Source organism: Artibeus jamaicensis, unplaced genomic scaffold (assembly GCF_021234435.1).
Source record: "Artibeus jamaicensis isolate MK-2021 breed Jamaican fruit bat unplaced genomic scaffold, CSHL_Jam_final contig_233, whole genome shotgun sequence".
NCBI classification, from domain to species: Eukaryota; Metazoa; Chordata; class Mammalia; order Chiroptera; family Phyllostomidae; genus Artibeus; species Artibeus jamaicensis.
In genome coordinates, this window is record NW_026521486.1 from 64,178,079 (window position 1) to 64,186,859 (window position 8,781).

Sequence of the window (8,781 nt, forward strand, 5' to 3'; positions counted from 1 at the left end):
GTTTTTTTAAAGATAGATAGGTCTGTAATGTTATGAATTTCCCTCTTAGGATTGCTTTCCATGTCCCATAGATTTTGAATTGTTGACCCATTCATTGTTTAATAACATGTTTTTAGCTTCCATGTCTTTGCATGGTTTTCAGTGTTCTTCTTGTGATTGATTTCTAATTTCATAGCATTATGGTGAGAGAAGATGCTTGATATGATTTCAATCCTCTTAAATTTATTGAGACTTGTTTTGTATCCTAACACGTGGTGTATCCTAGGAAACACTGCATGTGCACTTGAAAAGTGCATATATTCTGCTGCTTTGGGGTGAAATGCTCTCAAGATACCAATTAAATCTATTTGATCTAGTGTGTCATTTAAGGCTGTTGTGTCCTTATTGATTTTCTGCCTGAAAGATCTAGCCATTAAAGTCAATGGGGTGTTAAAATCCTCAAATATGACTATTTCTGTCAATATCTCCTCTTATGTCCTTCAAGATTTGCTTTACATATTTAGGTGTTCCTAGGTTAGGTGCATAAATGCACTAGAGTTATATTCACTTGTTGGGTTATTCGCTTTATCATTACATAGTGTTCTTCTTTGTCCCTTACTATGGCCTTCATTTTAAAGTCTGTTTTGTTGGATATAAGTACTGCTATCCAATCTTTTTTTTTAATATTAAATTTTATTTAGTTACTTTTCAAGTACATTTTTTTTATCTATTTCTCCCATCCCACCCCACCAATCTTTTTTTTTAATTTTCCATTTGCATGACATATCTTTTTCCATCTCTTTACTTTTAGTTTGTGTATATCTTTCGATCTGAGATGGCTCTTTTGAGAGCAGCACATACATGGGTATTTTTTTCTTATCCATTCAGCTACCCTATGTCTTTTGCTCAGAGCATTTATGCTATTTACATTTAAGGTGATTATTGATAGTTACATATGTAGTGCCCTTTTATTGTTAGACTGTTTTCTCTTCTTTCTTTTTTTCTTCTTCTTCTTAAAGCAAGCCCTTTAACATTTGTTGAAGGATTGATTTGGTGTTAACAAACTCCTTTAGCTTTTTCTCATCTAGGAAGCTCCTTATTTCTCCCTTGATTTTAAATGATAGCCTTGCAGGATAAAGTAGCCTTGGTTGTAGTTCTTTGCTTTTCATCACCTAGAACATTTTGCACCACTCCCTTCTGGCCTAAAATATTTCTGATAAGTAGTCAGATGACATTCTAATTGGTGCTCCCTTGTAGGTAACTACCTGCTCTTCTCTTTTGGCTGTTAAAATTCTTTCCTTATCTTTAAGCCTTGTTATTTTAAGTATTATATGTTTCAGAGTAGGCCTCTTTGGGTCTTACTTATTTGGGATTCCTTGAGCTTCCTGGACTAGTGTTTTTTTTTCCCCTTCATCAGATTATGGAAGTTTTTGGTTATTATTTCTTCAAATAGTTTCTTAATCCCTTGCTCACTATCTTATCCTTCTGGTATTCCCATGATGTTGGTGTTATGCTTCATATTGTTCAAGATGTTTCCTAAATTCTCCTCATTTTTTTAAAATTCTTTTTTCTTTTCGTTGTTCTGTCTGGGTGTTTTTTTCTACCTTGTCTCCAAAACACTGATTCATTCCATCCTCTGCTACATATAACCTACTGTTTATTCCTTCCAGTGTATTATTTGCATTCTTTATTCTTTATTCTCAGCTATTGCATTCTTTATTTCTGACTGGTCCTTTTATATGGTTTTTATGTCTTTTTTTCATATTATTGAGTATCCATATAATCATTACTCTAAACTCTCTGATAAATTGCTTGCCCTTCATTTTATCTAGTTCTTCTGGAGAATTCTTTTCTTCTTTCATTTGGGATCTTTTTCTTTGCCTTCCCATTCAGCTGATTCTTTGTATTTTCTGCCTTGAATGTTAAACTAATCAGTCAATAAACCTCAGTTGTTAATCTAATCAAACTGTGATCAGCAGTCCGGCTTAAGCACCACAGGGTAAGGCAGAGTAATTTCTGTGGGTTTGGCTCTTGCTTCCCCTTAGGTTCATGCAACTTGGATAGGAGTGTTTGGCCTGAGAAAGATGGCTTCTATCGTATGAGGAGTGACTCAGCACAGGGATCCTTGTCGCTATGCCTTCAGTTCTTTCCCCCAGAGCTACCAACCCCAGACTCTCCTCAAGCATCTCCAGTCCACCCTGCCCTCCCTCTGCCAGAGCCCAGGGTATATGACTACAAACAAAATTTTGTGCTTTGGCCCTTTAAAAGGCTCTCTGCCTCTTTCTTCTCTGGCAGAGAGAAACCCCGCTGCTTTTCACAGCTGGATGTTAGCTGGGTTCCTTTATGGCTTTGGTGCTGTTGGCCGGGCAGCCCAGCTTGAGGTTTAGACCCCACACTTCTCAGGCAGAACTCCTCAGCTGCTGAAATATCCCTCGGGCACTTCAGCTGCCACCTGTGGGAGCCCAGCCAGCCCTTTCATATCTCCTTCACACTCCTTACCAGTCACATTGTGGTGAAGTGATTTCTTCTGTCTGTCCTTGGTTATAAGGCTTCTTTCCAGCTAAAGTTCAATTGGTTATTCTGGATGATTTGTCTACAATTTAGTTGTAATTCCAGATTTGTCCTGGGAGGAGGTTAGTGTAGCTTCCACCTACTCCTCTGCCATCTTGGATCTCACTCCTTTTCTTCTTCCTCTCCTCTTTCTCTTTCTCTATTACTCTCTCTCCCCCCACCCAACTTTTTGATGCCCAAAATTAACCAGTGGAAGTTCCTTCAAGCTGCCTCTACAATAAACCCCTGTTAGTTTTGGAGGATTCCCTTTTTTTTTTCCTGGAACTATAGGATGTCCTAGGCTCACCTAGGCTAAGTTATGTTCCCTTGCCCCAGATCTTCACCAAAAAGCCTTGGCTCAGTTTAGTGAAAAATAATATTTAGTGCAGCATCTATGCACTAGGTATGCTCATGGATTCTGACTGAGCTATCACTGCTTCTAGCCTCTAACAGTGGATAGAGTTCATATATACACACACACATAAACACATACCTTAAATCAGGAGTTTATATTAACATTTCTAATTCAAATTTAACATTATGGGGTAATCAGAAATAGTTATAAGGAACAAGGATTTGAACTTGCCTTGGAAGATATGTAGCATACCTTTGTTAAAAAATAATTTTTCTATAATATAACCACATTTCCCAAGAAAGACAGAATAAACTTACCAATAATTTTACCCCATTAACACAACCATTAAAAATAATTTAATACAAGTCCTGGTGGTTAAAAGTGTTAATAAAGAGATAAGGGGCTGTGGAAATTCCAAAGAGGAGAGAGCAGGTCCTAAAGGATATGTAGGACTTGAAATAGAAAATTTATGTAACGACATTGCTCATATTTAGGCCTTGACTCCCTGGGTGCATAATCTTTCCCCTATTCCTGCTTGTCAAAATGATATTCATCCCTCAAAATATAGCTCAATAGCTTTCCTTGATTCCTCCAGCCAGGTGTAGCCTTGCCCCACCCTCAGTGCATTTCTGTGGACCTGATGTCATTTTCCACTTGATACCTTTTAGAGGTGTTTGTGTACCTATGTCATCTCCCTAACAAGTTTTCAAGCTTCTTAGAGTCAGGAATTATATCTGGTTGTCTCTATTCTCAAAGCCCTTTGCTCATTAAGCAACTTATATATGAGAGGCTTCCAGTAAGCATTTGCTACATTGCATTGAGTTCTGAAGAATTCTAAAATGAGTCTAACAAGTTTTCACTGTGTTGTGCAGACCTCCTATAATTGCTCTTTTCCAAAATTGGAGGAAACACACTACCTTCACATGATTATCCTTCATGCTACTTATTCACTTTTGAAACCTAGGATTCATGTTATTTCCAACTTGTGAAATTATATTCAAGATTGTTTATTACAATCCTTCAGTTCTCTAGTAATACTTCAATTTACTTTAGATACTGCTTTCAATTTTCAAATAACAATTTTAAACACCTTTAAATAGAATATATTAGTTTTTAAACAGACATAAAGTACTCCACCTTCATGTGTAAAAGTGTCATTAGATTGAGAGATGTGAAAAATGGTCTAATGCTACACAAAGTGATTAAATTGCCTTCTGAGTAGGCTGTAAAGAAAAAGACAACCTGCTGATACTGTTTAAACTCTCCATGATAGAGACAGATGGATACATTATTATAAGAGACCTGGAGGTCCCTTTCAGCTCTGTGATTTTAATTGAGCTATATAAATTTACACAGTCCCACCTGTCTCATGACTAAACTAAATTGTTTTAGATCTAAACCTCATTATTGGCAAATAGCAATTTCAGTAATACTTGACAACAGAGAAATTTGTTGGTCTCCATTTTCTTATCTATAAGATGAGAAAGCTGAATTGATTAATCTGTGTGATCATGAAGTACTATAACTCTATAAATCTTTTGGAAATCTATTAATCTGTTATTTGGAAGACCTAGCTGCTGTTCATACCACTTTCTATGATATTGACGGAGAATAATTTTTTGGGTCCTAAATCTTCCTAATAGCTAGTAGATCTTTCTAAAAACCAAATTTAACTTTATCAAATACCTTTAAACTTCTAACAGGAGTATCTGGGGAAAAGGATAAAGAAGAGAAAGACATATGGGAAAATCTCAGGACATGGATTTGAATCCAAACTCTTCTATTTACAAGTTAATGACCTTGGGCGATTTACCTAACTTCAGTATTTGCATCTGAAATTAAATAACAGCTACCACTTTATACCAATTAGGATAGCTACCATCAGAAAAACAAAAAAAATTACAAGGATTGATGAGGATATGAAAAACAATGGAACCCTTATGCACTATTAATGGGAATGTAAAAGGGTACAACCACTGTGGGAAACAGTGTCAAAGTTCTTCAAAAAGTTAAAAATAAAATTACTATCTTTCTGTTTCCAAATACATATGCAAAAGAATTGAAAGCAGGGTCTCTCCATTTGGGTACGCACATTCATAGCAGCATTATTTACAAATAGCCAAAACACAGAAGCAATCTAAACATCCATCAGTAAATGAATGCATAAGCACAATGTGGTTTATATATGTATAATAGAATAGAATTCAGCCTTAAAAAGGAGAAAACTCCAACTTCTATTACAACTAGATGAACCTTGAAGACATTATGCTAAGTAAAGAAAGTCAGACACAGACGGACAAATATGGTATGATTCTGCTTGTATGCGGTATGCTTAGAATAGGCAAATTCAGAGATGGGAAGTGGAATAATAGTTACTGGGACTGAGGATGGGGGCAATAAGGAGTTATTCTTAAATTGGCATAGAGTTTCAGTTTGTAAGATGAAAAGACTTATAAACTGAAGTCTTCATGTAGCTTAGTAGGCTGTAAGGAAAAAGACAACCTGCTGATATTGTTCAAACTCACCATGTACAGCTACCACCTGTATAATAGTTGTGCAATATGAATATATGTAATACCACTAAACTTAAAAATTATTGCAATAGTAAATTGTACATTACATTATGCAGATTTTAATATAATTTTTTAAATTGGGGAAATTTAAAAATAATTTCTCTCTGTGATATTGTTATAAAAATCAAATTAGATAATGTAGATGAAAGCCCCTGTCATGCCACCTGGCATCCTGTGGATAACGAACAAATGCTTTTTGACATGCCCGTCAGTACAGTTTTGGTGGCCAAAGATAATTGGAATTCCCAGGTCAGACTGCCCGTTGTGCTAATTAAGGTTCTCGTTGTCAGCATCAGAAATCTGCTCTGGCTAACTTAAGCCAAAAAAAATTTACTAGAACAACATAGAAGAGTTCACAAAATCAAAGAGGAGGCTGGAGTGCCAGGCCCAGCAAAGGACAAAAAGTAAAGCCATTTCAGCATTTGTGTAACAGGATATTACAATTGTCCAGAAAGGGTTTTGCCACGGGAATAAGTGAGGAACAACTGTTTTTAGTCTTCTATTGTCACACTGATCAAGACTGAGGTTCCAGGGGGAGGACCCATTTAAGTTCCCACAAATCTTACATCTTCTCTTTACCTATGGGTGACCAGGGTATCTTAGTTAACAGTCCCACCAGAATGCACCCAGTATGAGAGAAGCCATTCCCCAGAAGAAAAACATTATTGTCATTGCTAAAAAATAGTGAATAGATATAGGCCTGACAAAATTAAAATAAAAATTTCCAACTTCCGCCAAGATGGAGGCATAGGTGGAGACGCCTTGCTTTCTCACACAACCAAGTTTAGAGTCAACTAAATATTAGCAACAGAAAACACAGCCAGAACACAGAAAAATTGAACTTTTCGGAAGTCTGATAACAACAAATTCTTCAGCCTGACCGGTAAGAGGGGCGAAACCAGCAGCTGGCGGAGCAGGGTTGCACAGGAAAACTCGGTCAGACAGACTCAGGCGTGTGGTACCCAGGTGCAGGGTTGCAACGGGTGGACCTAGTGAGCGACCCAGCGAGCGACTGCAGGGAACCAGCAAGGGAGCAGGGCCGAGATTTGACTGTGGTCACGCATTCGTGTGCAGATAGACCAGTGAGGGAGTGGGCAGTTAGATGGGACCCAGCAGGCCCCAACGGTGAGTGGCAGCAGAGGGTGCTGCCATTTTCCCGCTCTGACCCTGCCTCCACATACAGCATCATAACCCAGCTACCTGAGTAGCCCTACCCTGGTGAACCACCTAAGGCTCTGCTCCTCCCCCAGTGGTGAGAAACAGCAGAGGGGGTCGCCATTTCCCTACTCTGACCACACTCCCACATACAGCGTCACAACCCAGCAACCTGGGAGTCCAAGGCTCCGCTCCTCACACTTAAAGGGCGTGAACAGAACAAAATGGCTCAAGAAGATCTCAAAGCCCCAGAGCCTATCAATCTAAGCGATGAAGAAATAGCAAAACTCTCAGACGCACAGTTTAAAACACTGGTGATCAGGATGCTCACAGATCTGGTTGATTATAGCCACAAATTAGATATACATATGAAGGCGAAACTAATTGAAATGAATGGAATTACACAGGAAACCAATGGCAATGAAAAGGAAACTGGGACTCAAATCAATGGAGTGGACCAGAAGAAAGCAAATAATGGCCAAACAGAAAAGACTGAAGAAGCAAGAATTCAAAAAAATGAGGAGAATCTTTGGAACCTCCAGGACATCTTTAAATGCTCCAACATCCGAATTATAGGGGTACCAGAAGGGGGAAAGGAACAGCCACCAGTGGAAAACTTATTTGAACAAATAATAAAGGAGAATTTCCCCAATCTGGCAAAGGAAATAGACTTCCAGGAAATCCAGGAAGCTCAGAGAGTCCCAAAGAAGTTGGACCCAAGAAGAAACACACTAAGGCACATCATCATTACATTAGCCAAGATTCAAATGAAGGAGAGAATCCTACAAGCAACAAGAGATAAGGGGACAGTCATCTTACAAAGGAGTCCCCATCGGACTGTCAGCAGATTTCTCAAAAGAGACCTTACAGGCAAGAAGGGGCTGGAAAGAGGTATTCCAAGTCATAAAATCCAAAGACCTACAACCAAGATTACTCTATCCAGCAAAACTTTCATTTAGAATGGAAGGACAGATAAAGTGCTTCTCAGATAAGATCAAATTCAAGAAGTTCATCATCACCAAGCCCTTATTATATGAAATGTTAAAGGGACTTATCTAAGAAGAAGAAGTTAAAAAAACATGAACAGTGAAAAGACAGCAAACTCACAGTTATTAAGAACCACATCTAAAACAAAAGCAAACTAAAAGGACAGCTAGATCAGAAGTGGAAACATAGAAATGAAGATCTCAAGGAGGGTTAGCAACAGGGGAGTGGGAGTAGGAGAAGGGGGGAGAAGGTACAGAAAATAAATAGCATAGATGGTAGATAGAAAATAGATGGAGGGGGCAAGTATAGTATGGGGAATATAGAATCTAAAGAACTTGAGACACATAGTCATAAACTAAAGGGGGGTAATGGAGGGAATGGGGGGGTAGGGTGGAGGGGAATGAAGGAGGGGAATAGAACAACTGTAATGGCATAATCAATAAAAAAAGAAAAATAAATAATAAAAAAAATTTCCACTAATCACCACCACTTTTGCATTTGGGGAAAATAGGAGGTGTTTGGGAAGGACTACATGGAAGTACTTCTAGAACTCTGCAAAAGACCTAGCTGCTGCACATACAAACAAAAGTTATCAAAGAACTGGATATCCAGCCAACCTTTCCCCCTAGTCTGGAAGGCTCTGCCCAGAACTGACAGCTGGACCCTAGTTGTGCTGCTGTGCAGGCCCCCTCTCTCATTTATCAAATCCTATGACACAAGTCTTCACCGACTTCTCCTGATTCCATTTGCCTTTAAACTCTGTACCTTGCTAGAACTTCAAACTCAAGATTTTGCCTGTATGAAATTTCTGGCTACCACCCTCAGTCACATTTCTAGGCTTTTGTACTTAACACTATCCCTTTGACATTGTAGTTTGGTTATTTACCTCTCTTTGCCTCCAGTGTCTTCTATGTAAAATGAAACCTGATAGGAGGCCAGGTGAGCTGATGAACAAAGAGTAAGAAGGATAAAAAATAGAGGAGGACAAAGCCCTTTTGACTAAGTAATTTATGCCTCCAGGGAGAAACATAAGAACATTTTTGCACCACTGCTTACTGCTGAGTCTAAGACAGTTTAACAAAGTGCATCCAAAACCTTATTATGGGACAAAACTTACCTCCCAAAATACCTCATCATAAACCACGCTGTGGACCAGGGCAGTACCATACACCAGTGAGGAAT